General features: G+C 40.3%; 1 long non-coding RNA gene across 14 annotated transcripts in view; it reads right to left on the reverse strand.

Moving 5' to 3' along the window:
* LOC138151250 (uncharacterized) overlaps window positions 1–26769 on the reverse strand; it is a 364336-nt gene that overhangs the window by 334632 nt on the left and 2935 nt on the right. For 9 of the 14 annotated variants that reach the window (XR_011165779.1, XR_011165780.1, XR_011165777.1 and 6 more), the window contains exons 2-3: window positions 12400–12507; window positions 921–1039 (exon numbers count right to left, since the gene is read on the reverse strand). This is a non-coding gene — a long non-coding RNA (uncharacterized lncRNA). Of the gene's footprint in view, window positions 1–920; window positions 1040–12271; window positions 12508–23313; window positions 23525–26769 lie in introns of those variants that run through there. The other 5 variants (XR_011165781.1, XR_011165771.1, XR_011165773.1 and 2 more) reach the window with 5 other exon arrangements.

Here is a 26769-nt window from a genome sequence, read left to right on the forward strand (position 1 = left end):
GTCCCTTCCTCCCCAAAGAGATTCTCTCAGGGACTTGGCTAGCACTGCTCTCTCCTGGCTTGCCACTGGAATTCCAGTATATAAATTGATTTGCTATTTTATAAAAAGCTTACAGTCAGGGCATTGTGTAGAACCAAGAAACACACTTTTTGCCTTGTGGTAGAGACTGACTTGCTCTCATTCACCTAGCTTAAATGGACAATGTCATTCTTGAACCCTGACTCCTGCTTAGGGGACAGGAGAATTCCTGGACATTCTGCTGCTCCAATATAACCTTCTAGCAAGGGGTGAAAGACTTCTTAGGCAGCATTGGCCTTATGGATTGCCTCATGAGTAACCCCAAATTGAGTCTGGGGACTTGGACTTTTAGAAAGAGAAGGTAAGTTAATTTAAGGCAAATTAAGTTAAGAAGGCAAGTTAAGTAAAAAGAAGGCTATGGGAGAGAGAAGAGTATCACTCCTCATATGGTCTACAGAACAGAAGGAGAAATAAAGGATTACAGTCATAATATGGAGAAGTTGAAGGGCTATGCAAAAGATTATTCCCTGTTATTACTATTCTGTGAGTTATTAGGTACAGTACAGTCTAAATATGGGCAGCTAGGTGGTGCAGTTCATATAGCATTGGGCCTGAAGTCAGGAAGACCTGAGTTCAAATCCAGTCTCAGATACCCTGGGCAAGTCACTTCATCCTGTTTGCCTCAGTTTCTTTGTCTCTAAAATGAGCTGGAGAAGGAAATGGCAAACCACTCTAGTATCTTTGTCAAGAAAACCCCAAATGGAGTCACAAAGAGTCAGACACAATGAAACGACTGAACAACAACAATATAAATAGTGCATTTTCTTTCTGGGATGAGCCAAACTATAGGGTGGGATGAGTCTTGAAGGGGCTAAGACTCCATTGGAAAGCTAGGGACTCACCAGAATGTCAGGAAAGTTGTCCTGTAAGAAGTCCCAAGTTCAGTTCTGTTCTAAGGACAGTCCAAGCCAGTAAATAAGTTAGAAGCATTCTATGATCCTGATGGAAAAGCAGAATCTACCTGAGAGGGAGGAGAATTGTCATGATTACTTACAGGTTACTGTGGGTGCTTTGCTTGTCTTAGGTATATATTGTGTTCTCCTATCAGTTCTTTGCATTTCTTCATTTTCTGGGGGATAAAATAAAAGTTGTCCTCTACCCAAAATGCATTTGTTACATGGACTCCTTGTATGGGAGAATGAACTCCTGCTGCTCACGTTTATGGAAACCTATCCATGAGTTGCACAAAGCTCTAGCCAAAAAAGAAGCTGATATTTTCAGATAGCCCCCAAGATTAGACTGAGTCAACTTGAAAACAGCATTTTCAGCGTTCTGGGACACAGTTTTCTGTTTTGTTTTCTTTTGATAGAGATCTCCTTCTAGACCAGGAGACCTTACTCTTTTTATATCATGGACACCTTTGGAAGTCTGATGAAGCCTATGGACCTTTTTTCAGAATCATGTTTTAAATACATAAAATAAAATATATGGGCTGCGAAAGGAAACCAATTATATTGAAATACAATTATCAATTTAAAAAAAACAGGTTTACAGACCCCAGGTTAAGTACTCTTGAGATAGATTAACACTGATCCATTAATCACTTTTAGGAACAAAGAATCAGCTGCAAATCTACCAGTTTAGGCTATTATCCAGTCCACATTTATCTATCATATCCATGAGGATATGATGAAGTATCTAGTAAAATGCCTTGCTGATGTTAAGATATGTCTATGCATACCTTAGCTCTAGCAATATACTAAATCTCTGAAAAAAGAATTGCATAGTGAGTTTAGTTTAGGATGTGTTCTTAGGGAAACTCATACTGACTTCTAGGAAGCACTGAATTTTTTCTGAACACTCACAAGCCATCTGTTTAATAATCTGTTCTAAAATTTTGCCAGGGATTGATATCAGGCTCACTGGTTTATATTTTCTGAGTTTCTAAAATCCAGTCCTTTTCTCCATTTGAAAATCAAGGCAACAGTTATATTTGTCCAGTCTTCCAATCTCACTTTTTATTCTTCGTTATTTCTCAAAGATGCCAATAGTATCTCTCTTTTCCTACTGTACTTTATCTCTCAATTATCTGGGCCGGGACACTGCAGGTGACTAGATGTTTTCTTACTGTCAGAATTAGTTCTTAATTTGTAGCAGTATCAGAAAAATTAGTTATGACTAGAACCAGTGGACTAGATGGATCTGATGGAGTTAGACAGGTGATCATAGAAAGTCTTGGCAGTCGTAGGAAATGGATAGAAGTCTAGACAGGCAGACAGGCAGAGGCCAGGAGATTCAGCAGTGGAAAACAATCAGCTGGTTTTCATGATCATTGTTTTGTTTTGTTGGGGATAAGGGAAGGATGTCCTAGCTGAGTTCTAGGTAAGAGAGCATTCCAAATCAAATCTATCTAACTGTAGGTTGTAATCACATGGGCAGAGAGATTGGGGTTTAGGCAGAACTGCATATCCTGGAAGTAAGGGGGGGAAACAATGCAGGGCCTCAGATTTTTTGAATAATCAGGGCCCCAGGCAGGGAAACAAGACAGCAATTCAGGCATGGGAGAACAAGACCAGGGCCAGGTTACTGGAACTGAGCTACGTGGTGGGTGATTACTCATAAGGAATGAGACAAGAACCCAAATTCATCAGAGTGCCTGGGGTGAGGTTAACTGTACAGGTGGAGATTAAGCTTTAGCAGTGAGGATACAAGGGCTGCAAGCAGAGGACTGGGGCCTTTGTGTTGTGTCTCCCCTCTCCTCCCTTGTCACCCCCTCCCCCATAAAAATCCATGATACCTAATACCACATGTGGATCACGGTAGATACTTAATGTTGTTGAATTGGATGGAATTGAATTGAACAAAAGGCCAGACACCTAATAGTTGTTTAAATCTTTGTCAGAGAGCAAATATAGCTAGAATAGGTCGATAGAAAGGTAAGTGTGTCCAAACACATTACAATCTATTGCACTGGGCTAATCATTTCATCTCTCTAGGCCTCTGTGCCCTCATCTGTAAAATAAAGGAAATAGACTGGACATTAGGCCTCTGTTGTCCTTCTGGCTTTCACATTCTACGATTCCCCTTAAGATCTGATACTTTGAGTTCCACACCAGTCATTCTGTTATCCATTCTCCACATGACATATCCTGCCTCCTGCCGACACACACACACACACACACACACACACACACACACACACACACACACACACACACACACACACCCCTTCTGTAACGAATCCCAGGCCTCCAATAATTCTTATCTAATTATTGAATCTTGTTTTCTGGATGAAATCAAGTTAGTCTGTTAAATACCAGCAGACAGGCAACAGGCATACTAGTGTTACATGAGTAACTAATTACAAATCCAGGCTTTTGAGAAAAATAGCGCATAATGAATCATTTAATTAACTCAGCTCAGAATGAATATAAAATTCTGGCTATTCCTTAACACAATGAAGAAAACCAAGCCCATGTCTTTACCCCCACCCCTCAAAAAAATGGATTTTTTTTTTTAAACAAAGTTTCATTTCTAGAGGGTTTTTCCCCCTCTACCTTTCTCTTTGGGATGGGGTCTGGGCATAGAAGAAAGCAGAAATGTAACCAAAGCAGGACAGCTAAGGTATTTGCCCCTCTGCCAAAGTCCAGGGGCCATACTCTTTATTGGGTTATCCTTCCTTTCCCAGGATAGTGAGTATTTATGCTGGCCCAGAAATTTCTGTGCCTCATACACTGTGGTCCATCACTGGCCAGCATCCCTGCTGGAATGAGGAGGAAGGCAGTCTTAAGAGTGGAAGTCGCAATGGAGTTACAGGTCAGCAGAGATTGGGGAAATGGGTTGGCTGACCACCTCCAACTATGGTCAAATTGACATTTAACACTATGACCCCTATTCCTCCCTTCAACTGTTTTTTGCCAGGTTAAAAAAATATGTGCAGTTATTCTTAGAGGAAAGACAAGATTCTCAACAGAGAATCTCTCTGATCAGGAGACTTTCCTCTAGACCAAGAGAATAGCCAGCAACCCCAGTCTCTGAAGGACCCCTGACTTTCCTGTGCCCCCACATCATGCCCTCTGGTATGACTTAGAGCTATGCTACTACCCTGCCTTGCTTGCTTATGACAGATCCTCCTTAATCAGTCAGCAGGTATTAATCATGTGTTTCTTATGTGTCAGGCACTGTGCTGTGCACTAGAGATGCAAAGACAAAAGTGAAGCATTCCCTGCCCTCCAAAAGCTTGCATTCCCTCCCAAGAGATCCCAAGGGCTTTCCTCTTGGGGCTCCCCATCCTAAACAGAACCAGGGAAGCTTCATTTCTCCACTTCCTCAGATTATCTGAGCTACCCCACACATCTCTACAGATTCCGGACAAAGCAAGAGTTTGGGGAAACACTTTCTCTTGGGAGCAGAAGGCCAGTCTTTCCAAAGGCCTCTGACCCTTCCAGGACTTTTGAGCAAGTCTGGGCAGTAGAAGGATTTGCATGAGATTGTGAAACTAAGGACTCCATTCTCTCTGTGCCTTTTTTTTCTCTTTTGGGCGAGGGGAGTGGAAAAGGCGTACTTTTCTGACAATGAATGCTGTCAGGCTTCCCCCAGGTTTGTGCCTGTTCCTTTCCCAACAATTCCAGGATCTAGCATCAGCAAAGCATGTTATTTCATGCCCCACTGAAGAGACAAAGAAGAGGATCTATTCCAACAGGCTTTCTAAGGGGTGGATGCCTTATAGTGTTCTGTGTTTTTCCCTCTTCTGGGCTTTCTCCTTTCTCCTTAGTCTTGAGAAGTGACAGAGGTCACAAAAGGGTTAGAGGTGACAGCATCACACCATAAACACGACACTGGCATCAGAAGGATGCGTATTCAAATTCAGCTTCAGACAGGTATTAGTTTTATGACCTTGGGAAAGTCATTTAACCTCTATATGTATGAAATGCTCGTCTGTGAAATGGAGCACCTTTATTTAATGTTCCTTCCACCTCTAAATATATGAGGAGAGAGTGTAGAAGCAGCAACAACATGGAACCAGAGGGCTTCAGTTCAAACACCAGCTCTTCTACTTAACAGCTGTCGCAGTTCTCCTCATCTATAAAATGAAGAGGTTGTACAAGATGACTTCTAAGGTTCCTTCAAGCAGGGGCAGCTAGGTGGTTCAGTGGATAGAGCACTGGGTCTAGATCCAGGAAGACCTGAGTTCAAATCCTCCTCAGAAGATAGCTGTGTGACTCTGGACAAGTCATGAAATTGCTATGTGCCTCAGTTTCCTCAACCGTAAAAAGAGGCACCTACCTCCTTGGAGGATCAAATGAGGTAACATTTGGAAATCACTTAGCAGAGAACCTAGCACATAGGTGATGCTACAGAAATGCTTGCTCTCCATTTCCCATCTCCTTTCAAGTTTCTGTGATCTGGATCCCTCAGACATGAGCTACAGAGAAAGGATAAATGCCAGATAGAACAGAAATAACAGGAGAGATGAAAGGGAGCTTAGATGGAGGCCATCTAGTTGAACACCCTCATTTTATCAGTGAGGAAACTGAGCCCCTGAGAGCTCAGTGATTTGTTCAGGATCACACAGGATGTGAAGAAGTGTTAGGACTGGGACTCGAATCCAGATCCTGGGGTTCCAAATCCAGCATTTTTTCTGTTCTTGCCTTTTTGGAGCCCAGGAGGTCTATGTAGCCAAAAAATAGCAGAAATTTTACTTCAAGCTCTAACTTCAAATTCATCTCACTTTCTTTCTAATTGTCTGGCATAAAAAGCCGGCCCTGGCACAACTGGTTTCCCCAGCACATAGATCATGGACTCCAACCTGGACTGCATCCTAGGATCTGACAAAATTTATGTGGTTCACGTATTAGAGACAAGTCTGACTGCCAGGGGTAGATGAAGCTATCCCACTATTTCCTCTTTCTCCCCCATTCCTCTAGGGAGCACAGCTGTTGGGAACACCTAGAGACAGATATCCTCCTTGCATGGCTGATCTCCTGCTCTTCTCAAAGTGACAGACACTTAAACCAGGACCAATATCAGATATCACAGAGGCATAGACCAGACCTGATTAATTTCAACTGAGCGAAGACCCAAGTAAGAAAGAAAGGGAAAGGTCTATTCTTCACCGAAGATGGAACCAGAGAGAATGAATACAAGTTGCAATTGCAGGGACTTGGGTTTGGCTTATATAACTGTCATTGAAAGTAGTTTAAATACTGGACCCTTGAATAATAAAAGTAGGCTATGAAAGCTTCTCTTTTTAAAGAGGAGGAAAGAGTCTCATCTATCTAGTGGTGTTGGTTTCATCATCTTACCTAGAAGAGTTCATGGTATTTGACCCTTCATATTTATTCTGGTTCTGGGATTTGTTTTCAAGATGGCCAAAGTATAAGTAATATAGGGTTTTAAGAATCCAGCCACCATTTTAATCTGCTAAATTGCTAATAGAAGTCCTAACTGGCAAAGTCACAAAAGACAGAGACAGCATGGCCCACAGGGTTAGCATCTTTCAGCTACCAGCTTGCTGGGTCCTGGCCTTTCAGGGGAAGGCACAGAGCCAGCTTCCAAACCAACTCTTCTCATCCCTTCAACCTGACCAATCATGGTATGTCCTTTCATGCTAAATCAGGGCATTGGAAACCTAGACTGGCAAACAAAGCCCTCTGGGCTCAGCTGAATGGGTCTGCCAAATCCAGCTTCCAAAGTGATTTCACAGGGCGGGAATTTGGCTGCAGATGCAGTATCTTCTCTCTCTCTCTCTCTCTCTCTCTCTCCCTTTCTCTTCCTCTCTCTTTTTTTTCCTAAGAAAAGAGAATGATGACCTGGATCTATCCCAAGTACACTAACATCTTCCCAACCCCTATGTAATTATTATCATCCAAATGGAACGCCCGTCCCAATGTCAGGCAGCAAAGCAGCCTGAGAAAACATGTGCCATACTCTCATTAGTCACATAATGGAGACTCAAGCTCTGAACACATCATCAGCATAAAGTTTCCTTGTATCTTCTAGGGCTAAGCATGGAAAACCCAAAGCCATATCCACCTTCCAAGCACAGCATCTGCTGGGGCCATTTGCAGGAAGATTGTGACTGGGCATTAGTCCAAGGAGATGGTGGGGGCTGCGCTAGGGGACAGGCAATAGAAAGAAGAGGGAGAGGCTGAACTCTCCTAATTCATGACTAGAAGCAGGGAGGGGCAGGAGATATTGGCCAAGTTTAAACCTACCTCAGCTTTGAATACTTGGATACCTAACCAAGCCCACCCCTCTGGGGATAAAGTCTGTTTACTCTTGGCAGAAAGTTAGTTTAGGTTTTGGAAAAAAAAAGAAAGAAGAAGAAGAAGGGGGAGGGCACATGGGGTATGAGAGACAAAAAGGAGAAAGATTTCCAGAAAAGCTCTTAAGCAGTGTGACATCAAATGGTTATTACAGCATGATAGGGGCAACAGCATCAGGCCTGTACAATTATATTTTCCTCAAACTATACACACACACGCACACACATGCACAAGCATACACTTACATGTATATACAAACAACAACATGCATATGCACACACAAAATTTTAGGGGGAAAATAAATGATTGTATCAGAGACTGGTCATTAGTGGTTGTGGCTGTTTGACCATCAATAAGAGCCTTCAGCTCTCAAGAAAATGTGGTATTCTGGAAAACCCATCAGCTCTGCAGTCATAGAGCCTGGGGTTCAAGTCTTGTCTCTGATAGTTACCATGTGTGTGACTTTGATCAAGTCACTTAAGTTCTTGGAACTGTATTTTTTTTCTTTAATCTATAAAATGAGAGGTTTGTACTAATGATCACTAAGATTCTGTCTAGCTCTACAATACTATGAGGGATTGAGGGGAGGGGGGAAACTATGGTCTCATCCCACTAAGCAAATGTTCCAGGAATCCTAAGCAATTAAAACCTCAGAATGAGGAGTCTGCAGGTCAATCAAAGAGGCTTCACATCTTACAAGGACACACTATAGGGCTAGAAATGAAAATGGTAAACTTGTTGTTAAGAATGCAAATGTTTTAGAGACAAAAAAGACCTTAGAAGGTAGCTAGTACAACCTCCTTCTTTTATAGATAAGGAAAGCCAGGCAGGGAAGTTAACTGCCTTGTGCAAGGTCACATGGATAGCAAAGGGCCAGTGCCAGGATTCAGACCCAGGCTTTCTGACTCTAAGTGGGATGTCCACTATACCACATAATGAATTCCAATTTTATGGAAGAAAGAGAGAGAAGGGAAAGAAAGAAAGAAAAGAAGGAAAGGAAGGAAGGAAGGAAGGGAGAGAGAGAGAGAGAGAGAGAAGGAGGGAGGGAGGGAGAGAGGGAGGGAGGAAAAGAAAGGAGGGAGGGAGGGAGGTAGAAAAAAATATCAACAAAGCATGTTCTAAAAGATAAGGAACACAGTATGAATAAACTTTAAACTTCCTAAGAAAAGTGTGGAAGAGTAGAAGTAAGCCTGAATACATGAAAACTTGGCAGAGCCAGACCATGGTAAGTAGTGAATATCTCCATAATTCAAACATGTCTTGTCCTTCCAGATGCTGTACTTGCAGCCTTTGGAATCCCTCACTATGCAGGTTGGCAAGGCATGGCTGCAGTACTCTCTCTCCTTCACTGGCTAAGCCCAGGAACAAGGTCAGTCATGTGTCCACTTTGAGCTCAGTCTTAAAGAACTGGAGGTCTTAAGAAAGGGCCTTAGCCTACAGTTTCAAACTCCCAAATGTGTTCATCCCAAATAGGGAGGCACAAGATACCAGCCTGCCTTGATCTCTACTTCATTTGACTTCTCACAAAGTGAAGGAAATTTGAGCTATGATGAGGACCTTAGAAATTCTTCCATCTAACAGAACCCTCATTTTTTAGAGAAAATTCAAAGGGGGGGGGAAAAAGGAAGTGACTTGTCCAACATTACATTCATCCAAAATCCCTTCTAGCCCTCAATCTACAATTCTGGAAAAATAGCCTTGGCTACCCCTCATCCCACTAACAAATACTCCAAGGTTTCTAATTAGATGAAGCCTGGGGAAAAGGAGTCCCCTGATTAATCCACATCTTGTTAAATCCACATCTTTCAAGGACACACTATAGGAAGAGAAAAGAAATAAGCTAGTGGTAGAGCTAGGACCAGAAAGGAATCTGCTGGCCCTCAGTTCAGGGCTCTTTCCTCCCTGGAAGCACCTCACTACTTCCTTTGATAGAAGTCTGGCCTAGGTGACTGTTCAGACTCTCTTACAACTCTACATGGCATTCTCCCACTTTCCCTGGGATTCAACAAATTGCTCCAGCCAAGGTCGCACACTCCCCTCCATAAGCAAGGCTCCCAACTCTTTATTCCAAAAATTCAACACACATGTATGTTATTCTTTCCCCATCACACAGGAGCCAAACAAGTTAGGACAAGGGCAAGAGCTGAATTAAGAGGAAGGAGCAAGGAGTGTTCCCAAAGGCGGGCCCAGGGTTGGTAGAATGGCTGCCCAGATAAGCCAGCATGTGCCTGCATGTCCACAGAATTCCTTGTCTCTAGGGAGAGGCTTAGGCTTTTTCATAAACGCGGTTGGGCTTGCAGACAGCTTAGTCCAGGCTGATTTGCAGACTGGCATGTTAGGGCAGATATGAGGCCCCATTTATACAGGAGGGTTTGTCGCTGGTAAAAGTAGAGAAGGGGGAAGGGAGGACCTTAGGAAAGGGAACTGTCAGCACAAAGCCCAGAGACCAAAAGCACTGCCCAAGAGCCCCTTTTGTACCCAGCACTGTACTAGACTCTAGGGAAAGTCACAGGGGTAGAAGGGACCTCTGACATCTTCTAATACAAAACTTTCATTTTACAGAGTAGACACTGAGTGCCAAGAAGGTTGAGTCATTCATTCCAGGTCACTCAGTGGGCACAGCCAAGACTTGAACTGAGGTCCTCTATCCCCAGAGTCAGTATTCTTTTTTTCCACTGGGCTGGACAAAGCAGTATTAGGTACATTCCAGCTTCCAAAAGCATTACAATCTGGCTAAATAAATGAGACTCAAATCCATAAAACAGAATCGTAGGTTGAAAGCTGGAAAGGGCCTTAGACACCATCTAGTCCAACCCTTTCATTTTACATTAAAGGAACCTAAAGAAGGTTGTGACTTACCCAAGGTCACCCATATAATAAGCATCAGATTTGAATGCAAGTCCTCTGACTTCAAATGCAACACTGTCCTTACTTTATCATACTATATCATATCAATTATCATATAATATATACATATATCATATCAATTACAAAACATTCAAAGTTAGGATGTATTTAATAAGGGCATTCATTTGTGGAATAGACCTGTAAGAGCTAGAAGTCAGAGGAGAACACTTTAGCCTAATGTAGCTGGGAAAGGAAGGAGCCCTTGATGAATAGGTAGGATTGAGGCAAGTAGACAGGGGCCAGATGGCATGAAGAAATCTAGGCCAACAGGGGAAACCCATAACTTCTCTCTCTCAGAATGTCCATGAGAGGGCATAGTCAATTAAGGTTGTAAAACTTTTGAGCGAGGACACCACTTGAAATCAGACTCTTCATACTGAAAGGGGCATTCTAAGAAGCTGAGAACTCCCTCCCTCTAGGAAGACACAAAACAAATATAACTAGAAGTTGTCTTAATCTGCTACCTAAGTAATTTCTCCTGCCTCCGTGGTACAAGGTAACTTTAGAGAATCAACTGAACCTGGGCGATTATATTCTGATCCATCGTCTTGATTTCCTGCACCATGTATAATATGGCATCAGTAAGGAAAAAAAAAAAAGAGGGATCCAAGCATAGTGGAAAGACTGCTGAACCTGGAATTTGAAGAGATAAGTTTGAATTCTGGTGCTAACACTAGCTATATGACCATGGGTAAGTCACTTGACATCTTTGAGTCTCAGTTTCCTCACTTGTAAAATGAGGGTGAGAGGCAGAATGGCATCATGGATGGATGTGGCTGTATGACCTCAGAGTAGCTATATGACCCTAGGAAAGTTACTGGACCTGTCTATACCCCATGAAGCCAAATGTCAGTTTACAATAATAAAGGGAGTTTTCTCACCAGGAGTTCCTTAAGACAATGAAATCATAGGTCCCTCTTTCTTCCCTCTCCCTTTACCAAAAAAGGAGAAGAAAGAGGGAGGAGGAGGAGAAGAAAGAGGAAGGAGGAGGAAAGGAGGAGGAGAAAGAAGAGGAGAAAAGGAAGAGGAAGAAGAAGAAGAGGAAAAGGAAGGTGGCGGCAGGTTGGCTAGCAATATTTGTACTACCTACCTCAAGGGATTATAGTGAAGAAAATACTTTGTAAACCTGAAAGTGTTACATAATTATGAATTATTATCATTAGTAGGTACAAACCCCTAGAGTGGATAGCACTAGGGAATTCTGAAAGCAACTAGTAATAAATTCTCAGATCTCTAAGGCAATTTCTGATCCGAGGATAAAATCAAAAGGCAAACTATTTATTCCTGTTCTATCAGCTTATATCCTGGGTGCATTCATACCAAACCCTCTTCAAGTAAATACCTGGATGCTCTAAGACAGACCCTTTTTACTCCATATCCCTAGGAGACCTGGACCTTAAAGTAGGCCCATATCTTAACCATTCCATATTGTTAGATGTCTATGTTCAACTCCAAGATGGCCAATTAATCAATCAATACATTTTATTATGTACCGGGAACAATGCTAGTACTGGGGACACAAAAAATTTTTTAAAAGAAACTGTTTCTTCCCTCAAGTAGCTTACATTTTATCAAGGAAGGCAACATATACATATACAAGTATGAGCAAAATAAACACAAGTTGTTTGGGCTGGGGGGGGGGGGGGTGGAACAGGGAGGAGAAGGCACCAGAGCTGAGTAGATCAAGAAGGCACAGAAGCTGGTACTTAAGTTTGGCTTTGTATCCTAAGATGGAAACATAAATTGGAGCCTTGGTTGTGAAATGGTCTAAATAACAAGAGGGGAATTTATATTTGATTTTAGAGGTTATAGAGAATGTCTAGAGTACACTGAGTAGAGAGGAGGGACATAGTCAAACTTGTGCTTTTAGGAAAATCACTTTAGCAGCTACATGGAATATGAGAGACTTGAAGCAGGAAAACCAGGTAAGAAGCTATTGTAATAGTCCGATTGTCCAGAAAGATGATAAGGAACTGAACAAGGGGATGCTGACTGTGAATGGACAGAAAGGAATAGGTGCAAGAGATGTAATGGTAGGATGAGAAGGTTAGGAATCTAGAGTTACTCTAAAGTTGTACCTAGAAATGTGGTAGTAGCCTCTACAAAGGCTGGAACAGTAATTTGGGAGACAGAGAGTAAACATAATGAATTCTGTTTGGGTATGTTGAGTTAAGATGCTCAGAGGACATCCAATGAATAAGATGACCTGCTTTCAACTTCAGCAAATGGATCCAAGATGCACCTGTATCTTTCCGCACATCTAACTGAAGTCCCCAGTGTAGTACAGACCTCCCACCTCAGTGGGTCACTGTTCCTGTTCAGGAAAAAAAAAAGGAAATTAACATTAAGGAGTTAAGCAGTTTGTTCAAGGTTCCATGGTAGTAGGAAAGGAAGCATCCTTTGCATTTCCTTTCCTTCCCCTTTCTGTCCCAACCCAAACTAACAAGTAATGGTGAAAACTTCTAATTAGTATACAAAAATTCCTCCCACATCTATCTCAATGAGGTAGGTTAAGTGTAGTTTTCCTATTGTTTAGCTGAGGAACAGTCACCTCTCATAGACGTGTTACTCAAGTCTGCTCATCTAAGGTTAGAATTTCAAAGCTCTGGTTTCTGCCCACATCCTCTATCCCTGCTGTATCAGCCTCACCCTCCACCCCCAGTCCCTTGGCACCATTTTCTATTTACTGTGCTTTGCTCTCTTCTGGCAAAGAAGTTTAATATCTTGGCATTTCCCAGGATCCTTAGGGCTAAAGGGATGTCTACAAGCCACCTTGTCTAGGCCCTTGCCCCCAAGCAGTCTTTTATCTCACTAACTATCTAGATAGTTATATTTCAGTTTCCAGGAACACCAAGGAGAATATTTCCTACCTTCCTTCATCAATCTGATCCAGATTTTCATAACTCCTTTCCTATAGTTGACCAAAGGTTCTTTGGTGGCAAAGGCCTCCCAACCTCAGGGGCCAATGTATCCATACCAAGAAAGAATACCCTAAGTTTGGTAGGTTATTTATTCAAAGTCACCCAATGAATAGAAATCAACATCCAGGTTTGTGACCCATGACTTCCTCACATACTCTGTGGTCCTGACAAACTTACCTAATTGCCCTTCTTCTTACCCATTCCATATCCTGCCTCTGTATTTGTATGGACTGTCCTTTCAGTCTGAAGTGTTCTTCCTCCTTACTTCTGCTTCTTCAGAACTCTAGTTTTCTTCAAAGCTCAGCTCAAGTCCCATATTTAACGTGAGACCTTTTCTGATCTTTCTGGATGCTAGTACTCACCTTAAATTACTATACATACATATATACATATACATAAAAAAGATATATATATATATATATATATATATATATATACATATTCCCCATTCTCTCTCTTCTTTTTCTCTCCCTCCCCTGTCTCTGTTTCTGTCTCTGTGTTTCCCCCATAGAATGTAAGCTCTTTGAGAATAGAAACCGTTTCATTTTTGTCTTTGTTACCTCATCTTCTAACACATAGTAGGTGCTTAAATGCTTGTTGGTTGATAGATTGATTGAACAACATCTAAGCAAACACCGTATTAAATCCAAGTCTCTCCTGGAGAAAGGTCCTCCATGGACATAGAAGATCCATAATCCATACCAACAGTTCTTAACCCTGGGTAACCCAATGACCGTTTTGTGTCATTTACCTTTTGACAGTATGGTAGTCTATGAACTCTTCAGAATAATGATTTTAAATAACTGAAGGAAATGATAAACCAGTTAGAAGTCAGTGAAAATTAAAAAAAAAAACAATTTCTATCCAAATTCACTCATACTCCCACCTTGAATCTATCTACAGACTCCTTGGAGGTCTGTGGATTCCAAGTTTCAAACTCTTTATCTCAAGACCTATCCACTAATAGAGTATTTGAAAGAATTTTAAAGATCATCTAATCAATTGCCCTTCATTTGATAGAGGATACTGAGGTCCAGAGTCAAAGGGATCTGTCCAAGGTTACACAGGAAATTAATGGTAGATCAGAGATCAGAACCTAGGTCTTTTGATTCTGAGGCTATTAAGAAATATCACTCAGTGTATAAAATTATAAGGTGACTACTAAAAATATCACCTTTACCAACTAAAAATCATTGACACACCCTTTCCTGAATATCATTTTATCATTTTAATCATTTCTTTATATATTAAAGACAGCTTTGGGGCACAATGGATAAAGCACTAGACCTACAGTCAGTTCACATCAGGCTTAAGATACCTACTCGTTATATGACCCTGGGCAAGTTACTTAACCACTGACTAACTCAGTTTCCTCATCTGTACAATATCTACTTTCCAAGATTGTTTTGAGGATAAAAATGAATTAATATTTGTAAAGAGCTTTGTAAACCTCAAATAGGTTTACAAATGCTATTATATTAATTTATCATTGTTCTTAGCCTTTAGAACTCAAGAATCTTAGCAATAATTACCTAGTCAATCTAACCTCTTTTTTTCTTTACAGATAAAGAAACTGAGGTCTCAAGAAAAGAAATTGCTTGCTCAGGATCACACAGGAAATAACTGAAATAACTAAGATCTGAAGTCACTTCTTCTGACTCCATATTCAGTGTTTTGTCTGCTACATCATGCTGTTCTTCCTCTAATTACTCCAAGAAGACCCATAGCTAGTTCCAATATCAGTTCCCAGTGCTAAGAAGGGAATTTATCTTAGTCAGCTCTTTTTAGCCATGGGTCAGCACCCACAAAGATGATTAAGATGCTGACCAGGGTAATACACCTTTATAGCATAGTTTACTGCTAAAAAGAAGGCTAGACAGATTGGAAGGAATTCTAAGGAAACTATAATGTCAAAGATGGAAATGCCAAGGACAGAGCTTATTAACATCACTGCTATACCCAGCAACAATTGTGTAACTAATTCAGGTCACTCCCTGATGCATCTTTCCAGACAATCAAGGCACTCACTATCTTCAATCTCTTAGTCAAGCCCTAAGCAATAGGAATCCCATTTTTTCTAGACAATGACTAGAACTGGTTGGTTTGGATGAAGCAAGAACTGACTTGGGAATTTTGGATCCTGGGTTTGTTTGTGGCTCATTGTGTGACTTTGGTCAGCTGATTTCATCTTTTTGGATCTCGCCAGTCTGAGGAAGTTTTGCAACACACAACCAAAACAAACAAAAAATTAATTTAAAAATAGAATGAATTTTTAAAGTTCCTTCAAATTCAAAACATCTATGACTTTACCAACTTAACTTGCCCTCCTTTGTTTCCATTAAAGCAGTTTTTAGCCTTTTTGCAGGGTATGCTGGAGCCAGTTCAACCCAGCTTAAGAGAGTCTATTGTTAAATTTTCATCATGAGCATTTAAACCCCCAGAAAAGTCTACAGATCAGGACTTGATTTATTGTTTTGTTGCTTATCTATGCTTTAAAAAATAGTTGAAGAAATGTTAATAATACAGATTATAATTATGCCATGCATAGATTTTTCTTAAGAAAACCTGTTGTTAAAAATTTACCAGACCATTTAGCATTTGGTAGGCACCTGTGTGCTATGGACCCCTTTGACAGTTTGGTGAAGCCTATCTATGGACTCCTTCTCAAAATAATTTTTTAAAACACACAAAACAAAATATGAAGATTACAAAGGAAACCAATTACACTTAAATAAAACTAGAACCAAATTAGTGCAGATAAAGAATCCATTTGAAGTCACACTATTTGAAATTACAGCTACATAAAATCTGGTCATTGGTTCCAGCCCAATAGAAATAAGCATTATGGGGCAACTAGGTGGCGCAGTGAGTAGAGCACTGGCCCTGGAGTCAGGAGGACCTGAGTTCAAATTTGGCCTCAGACACTTGACGTACTTACTAGCTGTGTGATCTTGGGCAAGTCATTTAACCCCAATTGCTTTGCCTTCTTCCCTCCAAAAGAAAGAAAGAAAGAAGCATTATAAATTCAAGTAATGCAGTTACTTCAGATGATTCACTATTTGTGTTAATCAAGACCTTGTTGTGTAGTTATTATAATATTTGTTTAAAAAAATACTGGACCCCAGATTAAAAACTTCTCCATTAAAGGAAGGACACAAAAAAATAGTTTAAATTAAAGTAAGAACATTTAAGAATGGCCATTAGAAACTGCTTCTTAATCCTACAAAGTGAGATAGGCTGGAACCTTTTATTTAAAGAATCCTTGGAATCCACTTCACAAAAAGCAAAATACTGCTGCTACAGAACAATTGATTTAGAATCAGAAAGAACCTTTATGGTCATATAGCAATAATATCACATTATCATGGATTTAGCGATAGAAGGGACCTTAAAGTTTATTTAGTTCAACACCTTATTTTACATATATGGAAACTGAGTTCCAGAGACATTAAGTGACTTGCCCAGGAAGAAGCAGAAGCAAGATATGAAAGCAGCTCTTATAACAACAACTCCAATTATCTTTCAACGGTAGCACAGCACCATCTAAACTGATTTTCTTTTTCAAGAAAGTAAAACAAAAAAAAATCAGAGATGGTTCAGATATCAACCTTCTTTGAGGCATGGAAATGGACCAAAAGAACTTGAGAGTCCCTTTTTCCCTCTGACTCATCCAGCTACTGAGTATTCTTTTCTTCTGGAGGAAAAAAAAAAAGCAAATGTTGCAACTAGCATCACTGCCCTTTTCTCTAATGGGTGACAAATTATTTGAGGGGCTTTGGTTAAAAACTAACTCTACCCCTGTAGTTAAATCCAATTATACCATAATTACAGGGAAGTCTGCACACATCAGAGCTCTAGTTGGAAGAGAATAGAAACACTGCTGTTCTTCAAAACACTGGCCAGAGGTAAACCTATAATTTCACCTACTGTCTTAGCGAAAACTTCATGGGAAAGAAGACAGATAGCCCTTGATTTTCCAACTAAGGAAAAAATATGTGAACATGTCTTACTTAAAAATATTTACTCTGGTAGGCAGGGATGCCCTCTCCCTTCTCCTCCTTTAAGCCAACCACAAAAATAAGCATAGAGTCACATTTTAAGGACCCAAATAGGACATGGCATTCACTCAAAAATCTGATATCCACCATCTTTTCATTGTATATCTCTTTTGTTTGGTAAAATAATGGCAGCAATTTCATCTTTTACCTCCCAGAAAAAAAAAAATGTTAGGAAGTCATGCTCTACTCTATTTTCACAAAATACCTTGTCTCCTTGTATATTTTTCATCCCCATTTCCTTGAGCAGTAAATTTCAAGAGGGGGAGGGGAGGGGAGCGTTTTTTAAAGAGGCCAATGCTGATACATTGATAAATCATTGACAAATTTAGATTTTTTTAGAAAACACGCATGAACAAAAGATGGAAGCTATGACAGGTAATAAAAGATAAATATAAAAGCATATTTATAGTCCATTAAGAATCATGGCAGGAGTACTAAAGTTTGGGATTGGTTGAGGAACATAGGATTACTAATTTAGATCTGAAAGAGACCTTAGAAATATTAAAGTGCCCCCTTTTTTACAGATGAAGAAGATGTGGTACACAGAAGCTAACTGACTTACCCAGAGTCACACAACTAATAAGTTTTTGAGGAAGAATTTGAACACAAATTTCCCTGATTCCAAACCCTCTTTGCACCATTCCAGTTGCTGCCTTTGACAAGGAAATCTTGGAATGGCAAAAGGAGGCTTTTAAAAATTTTATTGGGGAAAAGAGGAGAATCTAAGAAGGGATAGGACTGCCATTCCACATGGATGAGGTATTAATAATGGGAAATGAAGAGAAGGCATTCCTTCTTAACTCTTGAAATAAGCATTAAAAATATGAGCTCCTTTTGTCTCTGTGAAGGAGAATGACCTTTGGATTTGAAAGAACAGAACAAAAAATAATTCATGGGGAATTAATATTCGATATAACTAGAGAGTTAGCGGCAATGAACCTGGTTATCCTTGATACATGTAAGTCAGCAGGTCCAGATAAAATACTTCCCAGGATGCTGAAAGCATTGGCAGATGTGATTGTTTATATGTTGTCAATGGTCTTTGAAAGACTGAGGAGAATGGGGAAGTGGCCACATAAGTGGAAAAGAGCAAATATTTTCATTTTTTAAAAAGGGGCGGGGAGAGAACATAGCTTGCAGACTTCAGGCAAATGAACTTGACTTTGATTCTTGAGGAAATTAAAATATATTCTTAATGGGGTGGTTAGCAAATATCTCAAAAACGAAGCAGGGATGAAAGAATAAATGAGGAAATTTTATTAAGCATGTATTACATGCTGAGCATTGTGCTAAATGCTAGAAATGTAAGAAATGCAAATACAAGGGTAAAGTCAGTTTACTGACCTCAAAGAGTTTACATTCTGGTAGAGGGAGATAACACACATAGGGGAATGGTGGTCTAGAGGGTGATTTTGGCCCAAGAAACTCTAGGGAAAGTGAGTGGGACCATGGAGTGAGATCAATGCTACCCCAGCCCATCCCCTATAAGCAATGGCAGAGATGATTTGATCATAGTTCTAGAACTGGAGGTTGGGGAGGACAAGGGTGAATATATAGACTTGGTGGCAAGAAGGCTAGATAGAAAATGGTTGAGAAGCGGAAAATGAAATGAAGCACAGAAGGGGCATGGCCCAAATAATGGGAAAATCATCCACCAGGAGAACAGACCTCCAGGGAAGGAAAGGGATAAAAACTCAAGGTACAGACTATGGTCTGGGTGGCAAAACAGTTGCTTGGAGGTTGACCAGGGAATAAGGAGTTATCACAAAAAGTTAACAAGGCTACATCAAGAGCAGACCATGACAATCTAATATCTTTTTCATCCTTCTTTTTTCACAGGATTACTGGTTATAACATCCCTTAAGGCTCTATCACACACACACCTTGGATCACGCAGAGCAAACATTCCAGGCAAGCCTGTGAAAACTAGAGGTGGGCTTGCGTCAGAACATGTATAATAGTCCTGCCCTTCTTCAACCCCCCACCTCAATTTCAGAGCACTAGAACATATTCTCTGACTGTACTGACTGTGTAGATGAAAACTCTTTTAATTGGGTACTAGGCTGTAACTTCATGGTTATACTAAAAACCACTACCTAAGACCTGTCTTTTCTCTGGTGGCTTTTGAGTGAGGGCTACTGCTATTATCTGGGAGGAAATGCCTTATCCCCCAATAACCATCCCCTTCTTGCTGTGTGTCATCTCTTCATCTCTGTTTTTTTGGCCTTCATTCTTTCCCATTTTTAGGTGAATGAGTATCCTGAGATAGGAACCCTCAAGTGATCAGTGGGACAGGGAGATTCCTCAAAACCATCAAAGATTCCACTGTCTACTGGAGACAGTAATAATGGCAGCTCAGTATAGAGTAGAGTGACCTGATTGAACCAACATTACAGTATGTTACTCCATCAATGGATTCACTATTTCCTGCAAAAAAAGCTAGCCCAATTGAGCAAGGTAGTGACTCATTCATTGAGGATGCCTGTCACCAAAAATTAACTTGGTGGGTACTTCACTAAGGGAGAAAAGGACTCTTGGGACCAGGGGGATGGACCAGATTGTTGTACTAGACAGTCTTTCATGCTTTTCTTATGGAAAAGATGTAGAGTAACCTAAACAATGGTTTAATGTCAACTAGGAAGGAAGATACTACAGGAGTGACCCAGTGGTTTATGCTTTACCCTTTACCGTTTTAATATTTTTGTAAGTAATTCGAAAAAGGTCAGAGTCAGTTAGGTGGCACAGTGGATAGAACACTGGGCCTGCAGTCAGGAAGACTCATTTTTCTTAGTTCAAATCTGCTGTCAGATACGTCCTAGCCATGTGACTCTGGGCAAGTCACTTAACCATTTGCCTCAGTTTCCTTATTGCTAAAATGATCTGGAGAAGGGAATGGCAAACCACCCGAGTATCTTTACCAAGAAAACCCCCAGTGGGGTCACAAAGAATTTGACATGACTGCAAGTGACTGAATAATAACAATAACAACAAATACAACTAGGATAAAGGTATAGATGGCATTCTTCTCCAATTTCCAAATGACAGAAAATTCAGATCTGTGAAGAATACCTAACAGAGTCAGGATCCAAAACTATTCTGACAGGCTGAAACACTGGGCCACATCTAATCAGATAAAACAAGAATGAGTGCAATCTTACATATTTTTTTTAAATCAGGTTCGTAAATAAAAGCTGTGGAGGGGGGCATAACTAAATAAAAGTTACTTTGAAAAAGACCTAGAGTCTTTAACGAGATAATATTTGTAAAGCACTTAGCATAGGTTCCTGGCACATAGTAGGCATTTAATAAATGCTTGCTCCCTTCCCTCCTTTAGAGCACTACAAGCTCAATTTGAATCAAGAGTGGAATGTGGAAGGCAAAGTAAGCTAATGTCATCTTGGATTGATCTTGGGTTGCATCAAAAGTAACAGTGTCTGGGACTAGGAAAGCAGAGTCCTTACTGGGTTCTGCCTGCTCAGGCCATATGTGAATTGATGAAGGCTACATGAAGAGAGAGAAGGAGACATGTTATGTATGTACACATTGTGAGGGTAAAAATAATAAGCAAAGGTAATGGATTGGATATATGGGGTGAATGAGACTAAGGAGTGAAGGAAGGGTAAGGAGTCACACCAAATTTGTGAGCCTTTGTGACTGGCAGGATGGTAGTGTCCTTGATAGAAATAAGGAAGTTGGGAAAAAGGAAGATTTTTTCAAGAAAGACAATGAGTTTGAGAAATGATGCTTTTGAAATGCCTATAGAGCGCAAGAGCTTGGGAAGGAGACCAAGGCTGTCTATTGAAATAATCTGCATGATTTATAATGATAATTTAACTCAATAGAACTGAGGAAATCACAAAGTACAATAGTATAGAATGAAAAGGAAAAGAGAGGCCAGAACAGAACCCTTGTTAGTGATCATGACTTAGATGAAGATCCAGCCAAGGAAACTGAGAAATAGTCGAAATAAGTAGGAGGAAAGCTAGGAGAGAACAATGTCATGAAAACCAGAGAGTAGAGAGTGCTCAACAGGGAGGATAAGGAGATCAGCAGTATCAAATGTTTTGGAGACATCAAGAATGATGAGGATTAAGAAAAGGCCTAAATTGGTGATTAAGAGATCATTGCTAACTCTGGAGGGAGTGGGTTTTAGTTGAATAATATAAGTGAGATTAGAGACTGTTAAGAAGAAAGTGAGAGGAAAAAAGTGGAAGTACTTAGTATAGATTGCTTTCCTAAAGAGTTTAGCCATAAAAAAAAGATATATATAGGGGTGGCTAGGTCGGGCAGTAAATAGAGCACCAGCCCTGGAGTCGGGAGGACTAGAGTTCAAATTCGGCCTCAGACACTTTCTAGCTGTGTGACCTTGGGCAAGTCACTTAACCCCAATTGCCCTCCAAAAAAAAACAAAAAGCAAAAAAAAAAGATATGCAAAACTATGCGGATATTTTAGATAAATTTTTAAAATCATTAATCAAACAATAATTGGATCACAGATCTAGAATTGGAAAGAAACTTAGAGGTCATCTAGTAGACTCTCTCACTTAAACTGGATTATTCTCACCCTCCACCTCCTCTTCTAGTCTAAATTATTTTATTTTATGTTCACAACTGTCTGAAGTAGGTGCTGTTATGATCCCCATTTTACAGTTGAGGAAACTGAGGCAAACAGAGTGTAAGTCACTTGCCCAAGATCACATAGCTAATAAGTGTCTGGGGCCAAATATGAACTCAGGTCTTCTAAATGCCAGGCCTCTAGTGGGGATTTGCCCTTCAGGGAAGGTTTGGAGTAGATGACCTCTGAGGTCCCTTCCAGTTCAGCTGAGTAGCTGTAATTCAATGTCTGTGAAAATAAATATAATCAAAAGATCTCTAGTAGGATGGACCTCCTTGGGCCCTCTGAAATTCAGAGTCTGTATGAGCGATATGCAACGACAGGTCTTGATATGCCCTAGATTTTCCTGGACCAGCTCCAAATTCAGGAAGAAAATGTGTACATCTAAGAAGGTTTTGAAAAAGATAGATTGAATTTGAACATGTATGCTGATTTGGGGCTGGGAAAATCTGGTCACTGTATGTATAATCAACACTGGGTGTGCTTTGCTAGTGTTTTCTTGTCTCAGTGCCACGGAGAGCCAGAGAAGGACTTGAAAATGGGGGACAAGAATTGAGAAACGTGGGTGGGGCCAGCACTGAGTCAGCAAGGCTAGTGGTGTTTTGAAGGGATGATGACTTTTAAAAGTTATTTGCCAATGCATATTAAACCTAATCCCTGCCTTCTTCTTTACATCCTCTATAAGGGCAGTGGTATGAGCCTCAGCCTTAGGGAAATGGAGGATGCTTAATTGGGATTATGCAGGAGGCTTGGCCACACTGAGCCAAGCAGTAGACAAGTTGCAAGAGTGTTATTTATTAAAATAATAAAAATAGGGGCGGCTGGGTAGCACAGCGAGTAAGAGCACCGGCCCCAAAGTCAGCATGACCTGGGATCGAATCTGGGCTCAGACACTTAGCACCCACCCAGAAACACCTGGCCATGTAACCTTGAGCAAATTGCTTAACCCCAATTGCTTAGGGGCGGCCAGGTGGCTCAGTGAGTAAGAGCACTGGCTCCAGTGTCAGGATGACCTGGATCAAATCCAGGCTCAGATACTCAGCATCACACCCAGAAATAACTGGCCGTGTAACCTTGAGCAAGTTACTTAACCCCGATTGCTTTTAAAAAAATAATAATAATAAAAATAAACCAGGAGCTAGTGAGGATACTTGGCCAGTTCTACTTCCAGCTCTATGGGACACATATTTGGACACAGAATGTCAAAGTACAATTTTTCAATTCCTTCCCATCCTCTAACATAAGACCCTGCTAAGTAGCAAGGCAGTGGTCAACAAAACCTAGATTCAAGTATGAAAAAGTCTTGGTCCTCTACCTTCTCCCCAACTGCCATACTGCCATACTAAACATACTTTCATTATTCAACAAAACAATCCAAAAATATTTATTAAATACTACTTATTTGCCAGGCACACAAAGACAAAATAAAGATAGTCCCTGCCCTCAAAGAGTTTATATTCTAATAACCACAACATGTATAAAGTAAATGCAGAACATTTATATGGCAGTCAATTGGGGAAGCTCACCCCAGATCTCCTGAGTAGGCACTCTGTTCTTTTCAGGTGGATTACTCACTCTTGTTCCTTGCTAAAGGACATCTATGACCAGCAAATGGTGTTTGAATGTCCATCTGATTGAGATTGGTGTCAAAGATGATTGAGGACTGAGCTAGGAAGAGGTCCCAGATCAGGAAGCTGTAAGAGCTGTAGAAAAGTTCCACACCCTTCTCTTTGGGACTCTGACTGATGTGGACTTCCTTAAAGAGGGGAAGGGCAAGTGATTTCTCTCCTCCCAAACACCCAAAAGTGACCATTGCCCAAAGCTTCCCTAGATAAACCTGACACTGGACTTTCATTCCCAGGTTGCCTTTCTGTTTCATGTTTCTTTCCCTAAACACAGGTGAATAAATAGTAATCCTGAGAGATGTACATTTCCAGCCTTGATGGAGCTCAAAAAAAATTTTTTTTAATGTAGAACTTCCCTACAGATTTTATATCTGCTGAGGGGACAGCTCTTTCTTATTTCAGTCACCAGTCATCTTTGACACAATTCTACATCACAGGGACACAGGAGAACCAACTAGGACATAATGATCAAGCGTGTTCTTAAGCAAGGGAGACAGAACATGAAGCCTACTTAGATGTACCTTGGCACAATCTCAGTTTCATGGGAAGTGGCCCAGTCCATCAGGTGGTGCTGTGTTCCCTTAATTATTCCTATTACATAAATCAGCAATGTCAAACTCAGATAAAAATGTATCCCTGCAGACTTTATATTGACTTAGAAAATCACAAATCAACATTATCTTTGTTATATATAGTTTTTTATTTATTTTGCTAAACATTTCCCAATTATATTTTAATCTGGTTCATGCTATACTCAGGGAGTTTATTTACTGTTTGACAACTCTGAAAAAGATGGCTGCTGATGGAAGTGTAGCATTAATATTGGGAGGAAACAGGAAAAACCTTTTGAAGACTTGAACTGAGTCTTGGGATTTTAAGAAGCAAAGATTAGAAGGCAGAACACTCCAGGTATGGGGAGAGACTCCTCCATGGTAGTGGGTGATAAAGTGTTGAATACAGGGAACAGCAAGCTGAAATTCTGTAGAATGAGTGAGAGAAATTAATGCGTAATCAACCTGGAAAGATGGGTTAGAACCACATGTTTTAAATTCCTAAAAGAGGAGTTTTGTATCTTAACCTAGAGAAAGTGGAGAGCCACAGAAGCTACTTGAGGAAAGTTATGGCATGTTCAGAAGTGCACTTTAAGAATATGAATTTGACTGTTTCATGTTGAAAGAAGAGTAAGGAGAGACCCTGTTCAATAAGACCATTTACCATGCTGTTGCAATGGTCCAAACGAGAGGTGATGACAACTTGGACTAGAATGGTTGTGGAAGAAATAGACAGAAGAGGGCAGATAAAAGAATGTTGAGGTGGTTGCTTCAACAAGACTTGGAAATAGTAAAAGAGGAGAGGTGATAGACAATGGAGTGTCAAAGTCCTAGAATAAGAACTGGGGTGCCAGTCCTTTATTTGGGATGTCAAGTTACTAGAAGAAGAAAGTAATAGGGAGGAGGAAAAGGCAAGGAAAAAGGGTAGGGGTAAGGTTAAGGACCAATGGTGGTGCCATTGACAGAAATTACGAGTTCAGATGTAGTTGGTTTGAGATCTCTAAGGGATATCCTGGTGGAGATGTCCAGAAAACAGTTGGAGATGAGGTTCTAGAGCTCAGGAGAGAAATGAGGGCTGGCTATGTTTTCTCTCTCAGACACCAAAGAAACAGCAGTCTCTCTACTTGCAAATATCTCCACCCTCACATTGTACTTGGTTATTAAATCCTAAAATGATTCCATTCTTCTGAGACAGCTGCAGTTTGTCATTTCATCTGTATTTGCTCATCAACAGTTATCTCAGAATTGCTGACTTCATTATGCAACTGCTTTCTTGGGGGAATCAACCAGGAAGGATGAGATGGCACCATTAGTAGGTTTAGGGTGGGGAGGCCTGAGGGAGTTCTCCCAATACACTAAATTCTAAATTCTGAGCACTGGTACTTTTTCCCAGTTAGAAGAATTTTTTGTCATTTTGCTGTTAGGAAAAGAGATCTCACTTTTAGTCCTAACCAGATGGATTCTCCCCATTTTAATGATCTTAACATACACATGTTTTAGAGAGAAACAGTTCTAAAACTACCTTCCCCCTTCTTTTTTTTCTCTTTTTCCCCTTCCATCCCCCTTCTTTCTTCTTCCCCATCTTTTCTCTTCATTTCATACTTACTCCCTCCCCCTTCATTCCTTCCTAGCCATTCCCCTTTTCTCCCTCTTTCCTTGCCTTCTCCTGTTCCCCATTCTAGAGAGTAAATGACTTCTCCAGGGTGACATAACCAATATGTATCAGAAGTAGGACTTGAACCCAGGTCCTTAATGATTTGAAGCAAACACTTTTCCAGGTTAGCCAATCAATCGGTTCTGATTTCATTTAACTATACTATTATCTAGTCCATATCATTCTCTTTTACAAAAGATTATTAGCATCAAACACTTCTTCAAATGATTTGCAGAAATCTAGGTAAAGTATAGCCTCAGAAGTCCTCTGATCTGCCAATATAGTAACCCTGATTAAAAGGGAAATTATATTAGTCTACCATTGATGAAACCATGCTGGTTCTTTGTCATCACTGTCATCTTTTCTAGATAATCATTAACCATCCCTTTAAATTCTATCAGTTTACCAGGATTCAAAGTCAAGCTTGATAATTTACAATTTATAGACTCTATTCTATTCCTTTTTTTGAAGAAAATTGGGACATCTGCCCTTCTCCAATCATGGAGTTCCTCTCCTATTCTCAGTCTTTCAAAGATCACTTAAAGGGGCTAAGAATTCACACCTGGCAGTTTTTTCAGTATCCTAGGATAGCAATATACTGCAGGGATAGTAAACATTTGTCTAAAACTTGGATTCATCAAGTCAGAAAGGTTCTCTTTTACTATCTCCCTACATATCTTATATAACAATTCCTTATTAATCTTTTTTATTTTGTTTGTTCTTTTTTCCTCTGTTATGGAGAAAATGGAAGCAAAATAAAAGATAAGCAATCCTAACTTCTCTGTCATCAGTTATCATCCACCCAAACAGTGGTCTTATCCTTTTCTTGATCCTCCTGTTTTCCCTGTTACAACTTTTAAAAGCATCATTTTTTTTGTTGTTTTCCTTATGTTTCCTTGCCAACTTCAGCTTATCCTGAGATTTAACATTTCTGACACCATCCTTTTGGGACTCTTCCTCCCTTTTGTGTTTATTTTTTGGGCCTTGCTTCCATTGTTTATACAAGTCTTTTTAAAATAGTTCATTGATGAGTCCTCTATGCACCCCCATAAGTCTTGAGGTAGTTGGGTACACTGAAAATGAGAAGTGATTTTGAAATAAAATGTTGTTATTGTCAGTCATTGCAGTTGTAGCCAACTTTCTGTGACTCCA

This window comes from Petaurus breviceps, unplaced genomic scaffold (assembly GCF_028583685.1).
Source record: "Petaurus breviceps papuanus isolate PSGF00001 unplaced genomic scaffold, PetGlider_PUasm1.0 90895, whole genome shotgun sequence".
In the NCBI taxonomy this organism is placed as follows: Eukaryota; Metazoa; Chordata; class Mammalia; order Diprotodontia; family Petauridae; genus Petaurus; species Petaurus breviceps.